At 36.2% G+C, this 19,339-nt stretch overlaps 1 pseudogene; it reads right to left on the bottom strand.

The window, feature by feature from the left end:
- Positions 1 to 2,165: 2,165 nt before the first annotated feature.
- LOC140523586 (chromobox protein homolog 3 pseudogene) lies at positions 2,166 to 2,689 on the bottom strand (annotated as a pseudogene).
- Between the last annotated feature and the right edge of the window lie 16,650 nt (positions 2,690 to 19,339).

The raw sequence follows: 19,339 nt of genomic DNA, 5'->3' as shown, positions 1-19,339 counted from the left end.
CATGTAATTTATAAATATTTCTATCCAAATGCTACATTTAGAATAACATTTTGAAAATTAGGGTAAAAGATCTATAGCTATAGAGGGCAAGATCTTATATAGTTATATATATATATATATAATATCTGTATATATTTCTTGTGAAAATTATACAATTTCAAAAACATATTCTCTCTTTTTTTAGAGAAGCATTTTTGACTCAGGTAGACTAGACTGATTGGTGTAAAGGATAAAGCCTTTCTCCCCCCTCTCCTGGGTAAAAGTTAAGCCTAAAAATAAGAACAAGTCTCATGGGCAAATTTGTTGGTATAAAGGATGATCTCTTTAAAAGCTTCCTGTGCTTTTAGTTGTCCTGGTTTTCATTCCCTAAGGCCAAAAGTGTAAAGGAAAACTTGAACAACCTGGCTAGATCCCTTGGGATAATTTTCTCTAGTGGAAAATACTTTCCTCCAAGATTTTCTGAAATTAAGGAAAGACTAACTATTGTAATTATACTCCTGACAAAGGAATTATCGCCATTATTTTCTAATACCTTCCATTATTCTTTTCAGACAGGGGGAAAAACCACAATATATTTTGAGTAATGGAGGTGAAGTAAAGAGGATTGCTCTTTCTCTAGTTGGAGGAAAAAGTAACCCAATGTCCATGAATTGTAGAATCATGAAGCTAAAAGAAATCATGAATCACTTAGTTTAATAACATACAAATTATGAATGCTATCTACAAAATTCTTTTTTTAAAGGAAGAATATGAAACTCTTTATTGACCACTGTTCACCACTATTTACAATAAAATAAACAATATACAATTGTATAACAATCCAATGACTACAAAGTTATTTTTTTTGCCTGACTCCCATGGAGCCAAGTGACCCAAATACTCAAAAGGCTGGTCCTACTTTGAAGGGATGGGTTGAGATAAAGAAGGAAAAACATGCACATCAAGAGTATAGAAGACTACCTAACATGGGTACATCTGCTTCCCCATTTATGCCCGTAGTTAGGAAAACACAACACCCTCCACCCCATCCCCTTACCCCCTGTGCCTGCCCTTTGGGAAGAATATGTACATTCCAGCAGATGGGGATGTTATTACATGATTAAGAGAGGACCCTTTGGTTAGTAAAATAAGATGGGACTCCCCTACTTTCTGAAGTAGGAAGTCCAATATTTTTTATTTTTAAAAATCAAGGCCAAAACAGTTCTGTTTTCACATTTTAGGTAAATGTTCAAAAAAGTCCTGGCTGCATTTACCCATGAATGTTTCTAACCTAGGATCGGGCAACATCAAGGATTGAGGTACTGGCCCATGGGGGGCTGCCAACAACATGGCTACCCTTCCACAAGTCCCAGCATATTGTGCTCTCGCCCAGCCAGGCTTTGGGGAGAGTATCCCTTTTGGATAATAAATGTGGAGCTGTCCTTTGAAGCCAGAGACTGTTCACCATCACTTTAATAGGGCCCTGACACTGAGTACCACACTACTGTGAACACTCCAACAAGGTTGCAAAGGGCCTACAAAATAATTCTCTTCTATTCAAAAAGAAGTTAGTGTTTGGAAAAGTGAAGGCAGCACATTTTCTGCCACTCAGGAGAAACAGGCTCTTTGGCTCCCCAGAACTAAGCAATAATGAGAAATGGCTGCTGGCATTTGCCTTTAGGTGTAAAATGTAGCTTTTATTGGTAAGTTAGGTTTTAAGTGAATGTCAAAATTCCACATGGACACAACATTGTCTCAGACAGCTAACGTTAGGCATACATGGGGGCTAAACATTTCTTCGTATTCAGAGTAGTGAGCACAGAAGGTATTAATCAGCATTTATAAAAGTTTTTTTCTACTGTGGAGGAAGTTAATAATTTCATAATGTCAAATACTCTCCTCTGTGATAAATGTTAAGTAAATGCAGAAAGCTTGTATTTACTTGTTCAGTTACCAGTGCTGTTGATGCAAAATAAAAACCAGCCCAAACAAAAAACAAACCAAACAAAAAATAAAACCTACTTTAAAACTTACCCAACTCAGTTCTCATTAGATGTAGATGGTGCTCACACTGCTAACAAATTAAAGAATGGACTTGGTATCCAGATTTTATAATATGTATATATATGTGTGTGTGTGTGTGTGTGTGTGTGTGTGTGTGTGTGTGTATTTTAAAGCAACATAAATTATTGTGCTTCATCTTCAGGACAGGAGTGCCAGGTAAGTCGCTCCTCATGAAAGGTGATGACTATATGAGGACATTTCATGCTTGCTTCTTTGGCCCATACCAAGTTGGCCTCATCGGAATCTCTCCATTTCATGAGAAATATCACCTTTCCACTGCTGTCAGTAGCACCAAAAATTCTCTCTGGGTCAAGACCTCAAGGAAAGCCCATGGCTTGTTAGCTGACTTGCTATCTTCTGACTCACTGTCAGACAAAGACTTTCTCTTGGCTCCATCCTTTTCTTTACCAGCCTTCTGAGAATTCACAAACACTTCAATTAACTCTGGACAATTCAGGTTTTCCTTGGGTTCCCATGTGTTGTCACCATCTTTCCATTTTAAGAAATATTCCACTTTCTCATTCACAATTTGCTGGTCCAACACCTTCTCTACCACAAGCTCCTCGGGTTCTGCTTCCTCCACTTTCTTACTCTCACCATTCTGTTTCTTTCTCATATTTTGCAATGTAGACTTATTGGAGGCCATTTTTTATTGCAGACTTGAAGAGCTTTTATTCACTACTACTCCAGGTCCATGCTGCTGCTGTTGAGGGAGTTGGTGAGATGGGCCCCAGGGCTGCGGGACCACCAATGCCACAGCTGCTGGGGCTCTATCTACAAAATTCTTGACAACTGGTTATCCAGGTGCCATTTAAACATTTCCAGTGATAGGAAATACACTAAGGGAACCCAACTTACTTTTTGGTTCTAATTATTAATATTTTCCCCCTTTTGTCGAACCCAATCTGCCTTCCTGAAGCTTCCACCTATTAGTCCTACTGAGGCCAAATAAGATTAATTACACTTTTTCATAACTATGTTTTAATTATTGGAACATTGCTGTTATGCTCTTCCCAGGACCCACTGGCTTCTTCTCCAGCATAAACACCCCTTGTTCCTTTAATTGATCTAAGTCCTCTCATCATCTGGACACACTCCAGTTTACCAGTCTCTTTAACAAAATATGGCACTCAGAATTGAATACCACACTCCAGAAGTCAACTATCTAGGGTGGAGAAAAGTGGGATTATCACCCTCCTCAACGTGAAAGCTATCCTTTCACAAATACAGAATAAGGTCACATCATTTTGTCTATAACATCATATGATTGCATCATATTATATGTCACTAGAACCCCTAGAAATTTCTCACATTAACTTCTTTAACTTTTCTTTAACCTTAATACTTGTCCTCTACTTAGTCCAATTTAGTTATTTTTAACTCAAATTATTTCTATTCTTATTAAATTTAAAAATGTTAATTACTAACTCCACTTTTCCATTCTAACTCATTGATAACATCTTATATCCTAAACACATCACTTTACTATACTAGGTATTCCTAATTTGATAAGTATGACATCTACTTTTTATCTAAGTAATTAATAAAATCTATGAACAAAATAGGTCTAAGGACATCTAAAGCCTTGTTGCACTTCATTAGAGACTTACCTCCAGGCTGACAACGATTCACTAGTCAAACCACTGGGCCTGGCCAATTTTTCTGAACCTACTTAGCTGCATTATTATCTAGCCCACATCATCCCATTTTGTCCATAAGAATATCATGAAAGACTATTAAAATCCAAATGCAATGTGTATAAAGCATTCCATAGTATATACAAAGTCTAGCGTCCTCAGGAAAAAAGATAGGCCAGCAGTTATCAAACGCTTTGGTCTCAGGAGCAAATATTCTCTTAAATATACTTAAATATAATCTTAAAATATACTCTTATACTCTAAAAACATCTTAGTAGTATTGTAAAAATAGTTTTGAACTTGTGGAACCCCTGAATGAGTCTCCAGGACTCTCAAGGCTCTCTGGCCCACACATTGAGAACCTCTGGGTTAGCTTAAGATGATTTGTTTTTAATAAATCCGTTACATCTTTTAGCGATCACTTCCTTCTGTTCTAAGTGTTTAAAAACTACCTCAGTAATTTAGAATGTTATTGTATAAAATTCTTTTTAAACTTCTAGAATTTTACAAAGAAGTTATATCAAGCATATTGACCCACTGTTTGGAACATCTTTCCCTTTTATTAAGAAAGTTGAGATATCTTCCTGTTTGAACTCTTAGGATACTTCTCCCATTTGCCACAGTTCTTCAAAGGTTACTGACAGGTGCTTGACAGTCAATGACATCTGGGTGGTAGAGTGGCTAGAATCTCAGCCTTGGAGTCAGAAGGACCTGAGTTCAAAATTAGCCCCAAACAGTTCCTAGTTGTATAACCCTGGGTATTTCCTCACCAGTATGAACTGAAGAAGGAAATGATAATCCACTCCAGTTAGTTCTCCAAGAGGACCAATGACATCGGGAGGGTGATGTCTTGACTTGCAAGTGAATTGGATTTAAGTGAGGCAGGTGTGTGCAAAGTCATCAGCCTCACTCTCTCCTGCAGAGTCATCAGAGTCCAGTGGCAAGGCATAGGTCAGGACTATGAACTGACACAACAGCTTGACAGTCACATCGTCACACGTTCTTCCAGTGCCTTAGAATGTAGTTTATCTTGGACAGATAATTCAAACTCTTGGGAAGTAGCTAAGGCCTTGCCTACCATCTCTTCTTGTGTCTTAGGTGTCAAAGCCCTCTTCACCATTTTTATTCTTTTCTTTCTTTAACCATTTTATTCTTATTCTTTCTTTTCTTTCTCATTTTTTTCTTGATAGAGAGAACAGAAACAAAATAGAACCATTACCATCCCCACTCCCAAACCCCCATTCCAAGCAGTCTTCCATCTCTAATGCTCTCCATAACTCTAAATTGACTTTTTTTAAAAATACCCTTTTTATTTGTTTTTGAAATTTATTGCAAAGCTCTACCCATGTCACATGGGCTTTGTAGCATTACCCAAATTGTTCTCATAGTATCTTGCCACCATTTTGTGGTCATCTATAGGTGCTTACCCTTGCTTTCATGGTTTTATGTATTCTGTAAAAACAAGAATTCATTGAATAGCACAGTTTAGCCACATTGACCTTTTAACTACTTTCCCTCTCCAGTGCCAAATCTGCCCTTTTATTTCATGGTAAGCAGTAGAAATTGTTCCAGAGTTTCATTCCTAAGAGACTTCCATTACTCTAAAGGGTATTTTCCTCTTATTTTATCTATAAACTTTTGGGTATCTGCTTGAACATTTAGGGTACATGTAAAGATATGTCTATGATCCTCTTCTTTGCCTATTATAAATGTTGAGGCGTAAGATAATAGCCTCCAAAGGTTTCTGCCATTTTTACCTCACCTATTAGTTCCTATTTGAAAATTTCCTAATGAAAATTATTTAGCTCTACACTAGTTTGACTCTCACTGGAATATCATGTGCCATAAAGTCACAAAGTGTGTGGATAAAAGATTATTTTTATGCAAAATAAAGAATGGATCCATTCCTGAATATGAGTGTAGAATAGCACTGTAGTGCTATTCTGTAGTCCCTATTTTAATAATTGTATTTCAGCATCATCCTATGTATTTTATTATACACTTTTAAAAACATTATTCAAAGAAATGGTGCTTAAGTTTAGTCAGACTACTAAAAGGGTCCACGCCACAAAAATGTTAAGAACCTTTGTTTGAAAAAGCAATGACAGGTTCTATTTCAGAGTCATTCTTGGGAGACATAATGCCCTATCCATACTCATCTTATCTTGGAAAATTTATAGCCATGGAATGTATTTTGGAATAATTTTGGAATGAATTTTATCTTATGAAAGCTCATAGAGCTTTTGGGGTTACTCTGGGCCAAAATTTTTTTAAGGTCTAGGTTGGCCTACTCTTGTATTCCCTAGACCCCCCTGGAAAAGATACAACTTAGAAGAGATTAGAGGTGGAGAAAAGCTTTCCTTCAGTCTAGTTAGTGCTTGGCTGACATATATCACATGGGTCATTACATCACCCTCATGGCTCATCATTTCTTGGCAATGCATTAGTGTATGCTACTTGTTGTCTTTACCTGGATGATGAGTTATTACTATGTACATATCAGGCTTCTCCATGGAAAAACTTATGTTCTACTTCTGATCCCATTTTAAAACCCTCCAGAGGAGACAAAAATCCCCAGTTTTTGGAAGAATAAAAACATCAGTAAGTAAACTCATTGCTGAAGGCCATTGGGAGACTTCCTAGGTAAAGAGGGAGGAAATTAAGCTGAGAAAGGAATAGGATAGTGAAATTTCCTGACTGATTAAATAGGCTTTCTAAAGAAAGTGAGGGATGCCTCTAGGGTTTGGGCATAAGATTTCCAGAAGACTTGGAAAAGGAAAATGCACTAGACAATGGGTTATAGAAAGAAGTTTAATGGAAAAATGTATAGTTTAAATGAATTTTCCTCGCTCTCTAATGTGGAAAAACTGAGTCTCCAACTTTCTCATTACGATACTAATCCTCCTCACATAAACATCACTCAATTTTATTCTATTTATTCCTTTTGTTTTTTCCCACCACATCCATTTCATTATAGACACACACACTATTCAACTCTTCTGTCTTGGAAATAAAAACTTAAGGAAAGTCAAACAAAAAAAAGAGATATATCTCATTGCATAGGGAACATTTTAGTGTCTTAGCTCTTCACCTCATGACTGGGGGAAGTGCATTAGCTCATTTGGGTAGACATTTCTTTGAGAACAATGATCATTTACTTGGAGGAGTAAGAATTTGATGGAAATTAAAGGAATATAAGGCCTCAGGTACTTTACCGCTCAAGGGGTCAGTTTTTTCATCTGTAAAATGGAGATTGTGTACTAGATGGCCTTTGCAATCCCTTCTAGCTCTAAGCATATGATTCTATGAAATGTTCAATAGTAATTTGAATCTACAATAAGGGATTGCCATTTACATCTTGGCTTTTTAAATACAATTGAACGGAAGCTTAAATTTTGATTCTAAAATATTTGAAATCATTATTTCCTCAAAGCACATATGAGGGAACAAATAGTTTCAATGTGGTGCAGGGAATGAAAATGACAAATGGAAATGTTAATGCAAGGTTAGGAGTTTGATTTTGTGAATCCTTTTTAAGCCAGATATTCCATGAGCAAATGTGTATTAAATTGAAGATTATTGAGATTCCATTTTCTGAACATTACAAAAAATAGCAAAATAGTTTATATTGAATAGGATGATACTGAGGATGGTGTGCTTCTCTGTATCTTTAAAACAATCAAAATAGAATGGACTTCCCTGGACTTCCAAAGTGGCCTGAACTTGTATGTTAGCATTAACACTGTCTTTTATAAATAAATATATATTTGTATATATATAAATGTGTGTGTATGTATATATTTATGTATCTGAAGAAATCCTATACTAGTTTTTGTTCATTGTTCCATTTAGATTTTTGAACCTGAAATTCACCCATTGGGAACCAAGCAGAGAACATCTCCCAGCACAGGGCCCTTTCCTTTTCCTTACTCCCAGACAAGCCTATCTGTCACCAATAGAAAGACAAAGAGCTAGAATGAACAGCTTACACTTCTGTTAATGTGGAGTACTTCTAACATTTACTGTTTGCCCCACTGATGACATCTGCTTTAGTTTTAATTCTTTGTTATCATAAAACATTATTGCTATGTAACTTTTCATGTATACAGGAAAGTTTTTCTTCTTAATGATCTTCTTGGGGTATAGACCTAGTAGTGGGAATCTCTGGGCCAAATGGTATGGGCATTTTACTAGTTTATTTGCATAATTCCAAATTGTTTCCTGAATCAGTTATGCTGATTCACAGTCTACTAAGAATGTACTAGTTTGCCTACCTTTCCACAACCCCTGCAATATTGACTATTCCAGTTTTTGTCCTCTTTGCCAGTTTTCAGTGGGAATCTTTTGTTTCTGTTGAGCTTGTGGGCCTTGGACCTCTGACTCAATATGACTTGAGAGTCATTTAAAGACAAAGGATTAGATGATTGCCATAATGTAAACTGGACTATAGGGAAAGTTCCCATGAACAGGCAGATATTCTTACTCCTCTACCTCCTCAAGAATGCATGATAAAGTGTGAGTCACACCCCAGACTTCTGATCTGATTGACATTTAGAGCAGTACAAGTCTCAAGGCAATTCCTGAAAAAATTTAGGGAGTTTTGGTGGGGAGAGGTATGGAATACTTACGTACCTTTTTTCTCACTTTGGAGCAGTGTTTTCACTGCTATACCAACACCAATAAAACATTGCTGTAAGATCCCTTAAGTATATAATCTTGTTTGTTTGCCACCAAAACACTTGAGGTGACATTTTATAGACTGCCATATTAAGAACAATATGTGTCTGTGGAACTTAATATGTTTACGATTTTATGTATGAAAACATGGTAAAAGAAAAGCAAATGATGATTTCAGTATTTTAGGGGAACTAGTAAGAAGTATCTTATATGAAGAAAATCAGTGACATAGAAGTTTAGAAAGACGCATGCTCTATAAATGGTTTACTCAGCATAAGAACAAAGTAGACCATTGTTTAGAAAGCATAGGGAGGGTGACAAGTGCTGCTGACTATATGTAGAGCTAAGCAGAAATTGGAAAAGTATGTGGAAATCCATGAAAAGTGGGAATCAGGACAGATTTTTAAGAAAAATGTATGAACAGATATATGTGTGTGTACACATACACGTATACACACATACATATATGTCCTTAGACAAGCTAAATCCAGAAAAGAAGATAGAATTTAAAAGACACTTAGGTAACAGGAAAACAATTTTTAGAAATGTTTTCCTAATCAGTGGTAACAAGATGTTGTTGACTATATCTAGAGTTAGAGATTGGAAAAATGTGTGGGAAAGTCACAGGACAGGTCATTAGGTAATACAAGACAATTATAAGAACATATATGTACATACATGATATTAGAGAAGTTAAATCTAGAAAAAGATTGAATTGAAAAGAAACTTCATAGGAAAACTTTTGGGGTTTTTTTGCTAGTGAATGACAGAATACTGAGTCATGGGAGTTTATTTTTTTCCACTTTTGGTTACACAGAAAATTTTAATAACGTATGAAGATTTAATCCGCATAACAGACACTGGAAATGAAAGAATAGAAAGTGAAGTTAGGATAGGGAACAGAATGCTTGAAGGCTACTCAAAACCTTAAATCAATTTATATTTTCATTGATTTAGAAATCCACTCTAGTGATGCATGCTGAAAGCCATCCTCTTGCCTGAGTCTCACAAGTTTGCCATACTGAGGCCCCTGCTGTGATGGAGGCCTGGATCAATTTTTGCTGATATCTTGAGAGTTGACAACTTCTTATTCCCTGATGATGTATTTTATTTCTTTTTCTTCAAAATTTCTCATCAGTCAAAGCCTTTTTAGCACATCCCCAAACACCTTTGCATTCACCTTTGTGTCATAGTCATTCACCAGGACTGCTAGGTGGTGCAGTGGATAGAGCACTAGTGAAGGAGCCAGGGGACCTGAGTTCAAATCTCACCTTAGTCATTTGACACTCATTAGCTGTGTGACCTTGGGCAAGTCACTTAACCTCATTTGCCTCATCCTGGGTCATCTCCAGTCATCCTGATGAATATCTGGTCACCGGATTGAGATGGCTCTGGAGGAGAAGTGAGGCTGGTGACCTGCACAATCTTGTCTCACTCAAAACAAAGTCAAGTGCAAGTCATGTCATTATTTCTCTGATGGCATGGTCTTCTTTGGCAATGAAGGATGAACACACACATAGTCATTTGAAATATCTTCAATGTTTCACTGCCACATTATAGTAATACCAGTAAAAACATCGTATTGAAAATTTGGGCCTTAATTTTCTGGGAAAAGGAGATTTGCATTTACATGAAGGCAGCATATAGCCCTTCTACTCCAGGTAAACTCTAGGAGCAGCTCATTTATGTGTTCTGTCCCTAGTATGTGTACTGATAGATGAACTTTGTAAGTCAGAGTTTCTTAATCTGGAGTCCATGAACTTAAAAAGAATCCATATTTTGATAGCTATATTTCAATAGAGTTGAAAATCTATATATTTTATTTAATGTAGTTTAAAATGGTATTTTGGTATTTTGAGAACGGGTGTACATATTTTACCACACTGTCAAAGGGGTTCAAGACCCAACAAAAGTTAGGAAATGCTGATAAATGCTTTCCATCCGAGTGTAATCTGGGAAATTGTTTTACTTCATCTCCTTGGCACTGCCAGTGTGGATGTTCAGGTCAAACTCTTTAGAGTCATTATCTATCTTTCCCTGGAGGCTCTGCAATATTACTTCAATTACTTCTAACTTTAATCAGCACAATGTCATCTGCAAACAGAAACACCAGCAAGATGTCACCATGCATAGGAAATCCCTCTTCAAAATAGCCTCTACTTTTAGATCAGAGTGGTACAGTGAGTGAAAGGCTGGACATAGAGCAAGGAAAACACTTGCTTAAATTCCATTTCTGAAACATATTATGTTATCCCAGGTTAGTTCTTATTCTCTCTGTGATCTAGGGTATAGTCTAGGTCTATACCATATATATATACATATATGTATATATATGTATATATGTATGTGTATATGTATATATATGCATATATGTGTATATGTATATATATATAGCCTATACTATATGATCTAGGGTATAGGCCTAAGATTAAACAAACCACAGAAAGTGCTGGTCTATGTTGGGGATGGAAGTTTCTTTACTTGGAATTTTCTGTGCTAGTGAAATCACAGATAGAGTCCCAATCCATATCCTGATATTTCAGAGGAATTTGGAATGATTTTAATGTATGGATGGGGGACATCTTGTTAAAAAAGAATTAAAAGTCAACATTTTACTCTATAGAGTGAAATCTTTAAAAATAATCAATGAACAGTATATGCAGTAAGATTCTGTATTGTCTGCAACTTTTGGTCAATTGTGAAATGGTAAAGATGCGGTCCATTATAGAATTGTCACATATATGAATATGCAAAGAGCCTCTTGGTCCCTAAATAATGCCTTCATCAAAAATGTTCCTGATTTATGTATAAATAACTCATGAAGATTTTGCATAAATAGTGGAGTAATCATAAAAGTCAGTAGTTATTTATGTTCTCTGGGTTGCTGTTTTTGGCATTAATAAGATCTGAGATCCCCCCTGACCCTGAATCTTTGATGTCTTCTTCATCTGACTATGATAGTCCTTCACACTCATAATTATGTCAACTCCAGTATAAATTTCCTCTACATTTGTTACAAGCTTTTCCTTCTTTGTTGCCATTAGTGCCATTTTGACTTCTCTGTAAGTTCATTAGGTACTGAGATGTTAGAGTCTATGGGTCGAGAAAAAAAGTCAACAAATCTAAAAAATGAAAATTACTTGAAAAATACTATTATAAGACAATTAAAGTCAATGGAATTCCATACTTTATTGAGTAGTATACTTTTAAAAATAGTATTTTAAAAATCATGCATATTTAGATTGATGGACTTTGAAGGCATTCAACTTGGATGGTTAGGTCTTCCAACTGGAAGATGCCATTTTATACTTTACCTGTTATTTCTTTCATAATAGTTGTGAAAGCCAAGAGAAAACCCTGAGGACAGAAAAAAACCCCAAATATGTAAATAGCTTGAGTATGTTTATATGTATGTTAGGACTATCTGGTAATTTATGGTTCAACTTGAATATTCAATAGCATACTAGAACTACTTTTAAAAAAACCCAAAAACCTTTTTGGATATGAATAGGCAGTTTTCAGATGAAGAAATCAAACCTACCTATAGTCACATGAAAAACACTCTAAATCACTATTGATTAGAGAAATACAAGTTAAAACCACTCTGAGGTATCACCTCACACCTATCAGATTATCTAATATGACAGAAAAGGAAAATGATAAATGTTGGAGAAGATGTGAGAAAACTGGGACATTAATGTGTTGTTGGTGGAGTTGTGAACTGATCCAGTCATTCTAGAGAGCAACTTGGAACTATGCCCAAAGGGCAATCAAAGCATGCATACCGTTTGATCCAACAATACCACTACTAGGTCTGTGTACCAAAGAGATCACAAAAAAGAGAAAAGGATCTACATATACAAAAATATTTATAATAGCTCTTTTTGTGGTGACAAAGAATTGGAAATTGAGGGAATGACCATCAGTTGGGGAAGGGCTGAACAAGCTATGATATGTGAATAATGGAATACTATTGTGCTATAAGAAAGGATGAGCAAGTAGATTTCAGAAAAACCTGGAAAGACTTGTATGAATAGATGCTGAGTGAAGTGAGCAGAACCAGGAGAAAATTGTATACAACAACATCAGCATTGTGCTTTGATCAACTGTAATTGGCTTAGGTCTTCTCAGCAATACAACGATTGAAGACAATTGCAAAAGACTAATGATGGAAAATGTTATCCACACACAGAGAAAGAACCATGGAGTGCGCAGATTGAAATATACTATTTTCACTTTTTTTTGTTGTTTTTCCTGTTTTTTTTTTTAATCTTTTGTTCTGTTTCTTTTTCACAATGTGGCTAAAGGGAAAGGGAAAAGGAAAAGATCACTTCTCTAAATTTCTTTATTCCATCTTCCATGACAGTCATCAGTAAGAAAGGAAGATGAAATCAAAGGGAAGGGTATGCTAATCTGGGGAACAGGTGCCAGTGAGTGGCATGGGAAGCAGCTGTGAGTTGGATCTTACATCTTTTGTATTCAGTACTTATTTCCCTCTTTTGCACTCTCCTCTTTACTCTTCCCTTTTCACCACTTATTCCTGGGTAGTTCACTTTTTCTTTTTTTATTGCCATTTTGGATTCTCCCTGATTATGCATTAGGGCCTGCCAATGGTATTAATATCTAGTGACATCTAGTTCTATAACATTTATTCACCTCTGGTATATAGTCTAAAACATTGACTTCCTTTCTTTTTCTTTTTTCTACATTCATTTTTTAAATTTTGAGTTCCAAATTCTCTCTCTCTCTTCAGTCCCTCCCTCACCTGTAGAGAAGGTAACCAGTATGATACCTATTAAACATATGAAGTCACACAAAACATATTTCCATATTAGTCATGTTAAGGAAAAACATTTCTTTTATTAAAAAAATTCTTCTTTAAAAAATCATTTTTGCTTCTGAATATAAGCCTTCCATCTCCATATCCAATATGCTAAAAAATTTGCTAAAAAATAAAAAAATCAGTTAAGTAAAACCATTCTGCATGTTAGACATTTGAAAATATTTGCTCAATGCCAAACCCACAGTTGCTCACCTCTGCCAAAAAAAAATGAGGAAAAAACAGACATTTAATTTTCAAACCTTGTTCCATAGAAGAGTAAGAGCAGCTTTAGGACGTACTCAATGCCACCTTTGTGTTCAGATTTAATTTTGACCTTTAACACCTTCAATTTCTGCCTTAACATGGTACCAGAAGTAAGAGTTCCTGGGATACAAAAAAAAATAACACAGAAAGCTTTCAATGAATCAACCCACCATTTTTAGGCACTTTAAATGTGCTAGGCACTGCGCTGAGTATTTCAGACACAAAGATGCATACACAAAACACACAGAAAGCAGATGCAAGGTAACCTTGGGGGAGGGAGTGGGGAGGAACAATGTTGAGAGATGGTGGTGGGAAACCAGCATTAGGTCTTGTACAGAAGGGAATAAGAGCTGAGAATTGAAAAAAACCAAGGATTCCAAGTAATGAAGAGGAGAGCATTCCAGATGGGGCCAAAGGCATGGAGATGAGATGAATTACCATGGGTGAAGAACAGAAAGTCTAGGTGCCTGGATCAGAGTGTGCAACAGGGCCAAAAAGGTATGATTGGACCTGTTTGTGAAGAGCCTTAAGTGCCAAATAGACAAGTTTGTACTGTAATATGGAGGTGATTGAGGAAAGTGCTGACATGGTCAAATCATCTTTGGAAAATAACTTTGACAGCTGCGCATATGTTTAAGTGGAAAAGAATATTATTATATTCAAGGTGGAAGTGATGAGGATCTGAATTAGGGTGATAGCCATGTGGATGAAGGGATGGAGACATTCAAGAGATATGAGAAATTAGATGACTCTGGGGTTATGAAGATGGGTGTCTGGAAAAATCATGTTGAACTTGACAAAAACAAGAAAATTTGGAAGAACACTAATGAGTTTTGTTTGGAAGTTGGAGTTTAAATTTAGGGACTCAAACATTACACATTTCAGCCAACAAGGTGGACATACTTTTCAAATGCAGAGCTGATAAAATTCTGCAAGTATTTAATAGTATGTCATAACTTTAATTCTCAACAGCATACTTGATAGACCACCTTTTAGCTCTCACTATTGAGCTACAAGCTTGTCATTTCAACTGAATGCATTATTATATGGTGCTCAGGTTGCCTTTATCATCATCATGTTGATATTTGCTTTTTGACATCACTACAAAAGAAGTTTTGGGGAAATATAATCTTGCTAATGTCAACCTGAATTTTAATGAAAACGGTCAATACAACAAAAAGGAGGGTGTGTAGCACCTGGGGGGGTAGAGGTGGTAGGGCTGAGAACAGGATTTATCTAGAGTTCCAAAGTGCAGAGGGTAATAAGATTGCCGGTGGAAGGGGTTAGGTATATCACACTTTCATCAGATAAATTGTTCTGTGTAACAAGCAAAAGTCCATAAAAAAGCTAGGGAATCTCTGGAGGGGAGAGTTTGAAAAATTTACAAAATAATCAGAGGTTGGAAGTGACAATGTCTGGTCATCCCCAGATAATTCATTGGCCTGGGAGCCTAAACTAGATCAGGTCCAGTGCTTTCTCTGTTAACTGTCACTAAGCTCTTTGAGAGTATGCTTTTTGTTTCCCTTTTATTTCTAGGCAAAACTACTTTCTATGAGTTCTAGGAAATGATTTTTGTAATGCATATTAAAGATGAAAAGGCAACTAAGCTGTAACTTCATGTTTAACTAATTGCTTTCATTTCATTCACCTTTATACTAGGATGGAAAACATGAGTTTATTCTGTTTTGAACAGTAAGAAAGTCTTAATAGACTTTTCATTAATATGTTCAGAATCAATCCTACAGAAACTGAGATTGTAACTCTAAAACAATAAATCAAGATTTATATTTAGAGCCATAAGAATTCTTGTAAGTAAGGTAAATTTAGTTTCAAGGACAGAAAGTGGTGCAGACATGATCATCTTGGGTGTAGTCATGCCAGGAAAGGCGGTGGTTTATTCCATACTCTCAAGGCATGGCTGATAGTCCATGACTCCCTAATACTCTAGAGCAGGGGTGGGGAACCTGTGGTCTTGAGGTCACATGTGGCCTTTTAGGCACTCAAGTGTGGCCCTTTGACTGAGTCCAGTCTTTGAACCTTGGATTCCATCAAAAGACTGCACCCAAGGACCTAAAAGGCCACATGTGGCCTTGAGGCTGCAACTTCCCCATCTCTGCTCTAGGGCATAGGGAGATTGACCAGACAGCAAGTGGGGGAATTTGGGAAGGCAGACCCTGGGATAGGCAAGAAACAACAAAGAGACTCTGAGGGTTTAGAAGTCCAAGGCTGGGTAAAAGTGTACAAAGAGATAATTTATTGCAGGGAACACAGAGTACAAAGACTATACTTCAGCTTACCTTAGGTAAGAAACAGTCTGTCACTCCCCTATTGATAATTCACCTTCAAGACCAGGTTTGCTCCCTAGGTATGCAACATTTTACATCGCAATTGTATTTAATTGTGATCTTGGAGCCCATATAGAATTGCAATAACATCACTGACTTTGATTAATCCTCCAGGCATTTTTTCCTTTGTCCTTCATGTAAGATCACTAAAATCTATGTTTTAAATTTAATTGTTAAAAAATTTAATATTCATAGACTAAAGACATTGCAAGTAAATTCTGAGGCCAGTAATTTGTAGCATTGTAAAATATTTTCTGTGGACTACATGCTGCTCCCCAAAATTAGAGTTTTCTTTAAAAAAAGAAAAAGAAATACTTTGCTCTACTGCATTTAGGGATGGTGTTAGTTCTTAAGATGGACACAAGTTTTCTATATGATATTGCTTCTGGAACAGGGCTAGCACTACAAAAAATTGTGTGATACTGAGAGACCCAATTTGTTTTCAACAGCAAAATTATTGCATTTTCTTCATATAGCACATTATCACAAAATATTTTTAGTATATACATGTATATTATATTTTCTGAAAAGTATTTAATCCATATTTATGAATCCAATAACTCATAAAATAAGTGAGGATAGAACAATTTAAATAGGGAAACAGAAATACTATAGCACATGAGGGATCTAAAGTGAATTTACTGTAAAAAAAAGATTTCACTGTAAAAGTAAAAATGAAATAAGTAGAAATGGAAAAAAAACGACAAATATTGAAGAAAAGTGAGAAAATTCAGAAAGATATAGAAAATAAACCTGAAAAATATTTCCAAAAGGAGGAAAAAAAGAAAAAAAACCCTTTTTTTTAAAAAAAAAAGGAAAAAAAATAATGGAATCTCAGTTCCTAGAAAGGAACTCGAGGTCCTCTAGTCCTACCCATATCTGAGCATGATTGCCCTCTATAGAACAGCAGACAAATGACAGCTAAGTGGCACAGAGGCTAAAAAGCTAGGCAAGGAGTGAGGAAGACCTGAATTCAAATCGACACCTACTATCTGCATAGCACTGAGTAAATCATTTAAATGCTGTTTGCCTCAATTTCCCCAACTGTAAAATGGACAATATCCCAGAGTCCTTGTGAAAATCAAATGAAATAATATTTTTAAAGGGCTGGGTATATAGTAGGCACTTAGTAAATGCTTGTTTTCTTTTTTTCTTGCTTCCTTTCTAACTTCTCCCTCTCTCCTTCCCTCTTTTTCTGCCTTCCTTCTTTCCTTCTTTTTTTCTTTCCTTTTTCTTTTTTTCTTTCCTTCCTTCCTCCTTTCTTCTCTTTCCTTCTTTCTCTCCTCTCCTTCCAGTAGAGTAAAAAGCACTCTCAAATGAGTCCTATCCATTTTGCGCAGCTCTAATTCTCAGCAAGTTTTTCCTTCCTTGATGCAGAATTTGCCTCTCTGCCACATCATAGGATCATAGATTTAGAGTTGGAAAAGATTTTAGAGTTCATCCACTCCAATTCACTCATTTTACAGATGAGAAGATGGGAGCCCAAATATAATAAGTGACTTGCACAAAGTTACATAGTAAGAAGAAAAGTCAACATTTTAACCCAGTTACTTTACCTCTATGTCTAGACCTTCTTTCATGCCCCTGTTCCACAATGCCCTACTAGGTGTGCTGATAAATATTGGACAACTGGGCTCTCCAATAGAAATGTATGCTTTTACACTTTTAAGTGTGATCTGCATTGTTAACACTTTCTTAAGTTTAGACAATTAAAAATATAATAAATCAAGTCCTGACTTCTAGTAATTGCTGATTTTTTTTTACATACAAATAATTTACACTTAAAATTTAACAATCTGTCCAACCCATATTTCCATGCTTTGGGTCTAAGTAGATCTACTCTTAACACTGCTTTCACTTGATAGACCTTTGTTAATTGAATGACAGTTCTAATGTCTCCCCTCCATTTTCTCTTCTTTAGGTTCAATATAACTCAGTTCTTTCAATTCAGCCTTATGTGACATAATCTCAAAGTCTTTCCTTCCCAAGGTTGTAAGAAAATGTGTAATGTAGGCTTGGGACCCGGAGAAATAAGCAAACCTGCTCCATCAGAGCCAAGGGTCTCATGGCTAGGGTCCAGGTTCCTTGTGGGGAGAAGGTGGCGGTGACAGATTATTGCAAGAATGAAGAAATGATAACCACAAAAGAGAAATGTAAAACGTGAGAACAAGAAAATGTAAAAAAATAATGGCATAGAGGAAATGTAGAAGTATATTAAAAAGAACTATAGAATATCTTTATTTTATTTGCTAGATAAAATCATTTTGGGTACCATTATAGAAGACAATACAGCATAGAAGACAGATGTCCAATTTTGGAGTTAAGAACACCTTGGTTCAATCCCTGCCTCTGACTCTAGGTGTGTGACCGAGGGTACTCAATAACTGTAGTTCACTTTCTTTGACTCTATAACGTGAGCTCCTTTGATTGTTCCCCCCTCCCCGCCTTTTTGTTTTTTCTTTCTTCTTTCTCCAGCACCTAATATAGTTCCTGGCACATAGTAGCCACTTAATATATGCTTAATGAATGATTGGCTGATGAAGTGGCTAAGCTGCATTGATGGAGGCAGTTTGGATGCTAGGAGTTTTTATATGTCACTGAAATCATAGATCTGGACCTCTGAGGTCAGGAGCCACATCTAATTCCTACTTACATTCTCACAGCAATTACTACAATTTCTTACACATGGTACGTGCTAATAAAAGATTTGTTAAATCAATATTAGATAGCATACTGTCTGCAAATGCTGTTTTAGCTGCTAAAGGATTACAAAATAGAGTGAACTTGTGGTTATAAAAATGAAAGACTCCCAATCTAATCTGGGAGGCAAGGTTAATTAACAGAAGCTAACACATACAACACACCAATAAATACTTTTGTGTGTGACCTTGAGCAATTCATTTTAAAAATTCATTTAAAATTATTTTTTTCAGTGAGTGAAAATTGACCTTTTTTCCTTCTCTATTCCTTCCTTATCCTCCCCAGGTGAAATGTATAGAAAAACAAAACCTCTATTTAAAAACTGTATAGTCAAACAAAACAAATTCCCATACTGGCTATACACATGACTTTCTCTCTCTCTCTGTCTCTCTCTGTCTCTCTCTGTCTCTCTCTGTCTCTCTCTGTCTCTCTCTCTCTCTCTCTCTCTCTCTCTCTCTCTCTCTCTCTCTCTCTCTCTCTCTGTCATCTATTCCCAGTTGTGGTATGCTGGACACACCTCACCATAGATGATTATATGAGCGGGATTAATGGTGAAGAGAGATAATGTGATGCAGTAGGAGATAACATGGAATTGGATCTCAACTCCAACATTTGCTATGGGCAAATAATTTCTCAGAGTCTCAGTTTCTTCACATGTAAAATAGGGATTATAAAACTTTCACTTTTCAATTGCTGTTCACTCAGTTCAACCATACTTGACTCCATGGACCACACTGTCCATGGGGTTTTCTTGGCTAAGATCCCATAGTAGTTTGCCATTTCCTTCTCCAGTGGTTTAAGGTAAACAGAGGTAAAGTGACTTGCCCAGGGTCACACACCTGGTATGCGTC

This window comes from Notamacropus eugenii, chromosome 1 (genome assembly GCF_028372415.1).
Source record: "Notamacropus eugenii isolate mMacEug1 chromosome 1, mMacEug1.pri_v2, whole genome shotgun sequence".
NCBI lineage: Eukaryota > Metazoa > Chordata > Mammalia > Diprotodontia > Macropodidae > Notamacropus > Notamacropus eugenii.
The sequence above is the reverse complement of the archived record's forward strand: the minus strand, read 5'-3'. Positions and strand labels throughout refer to the sequence as shown.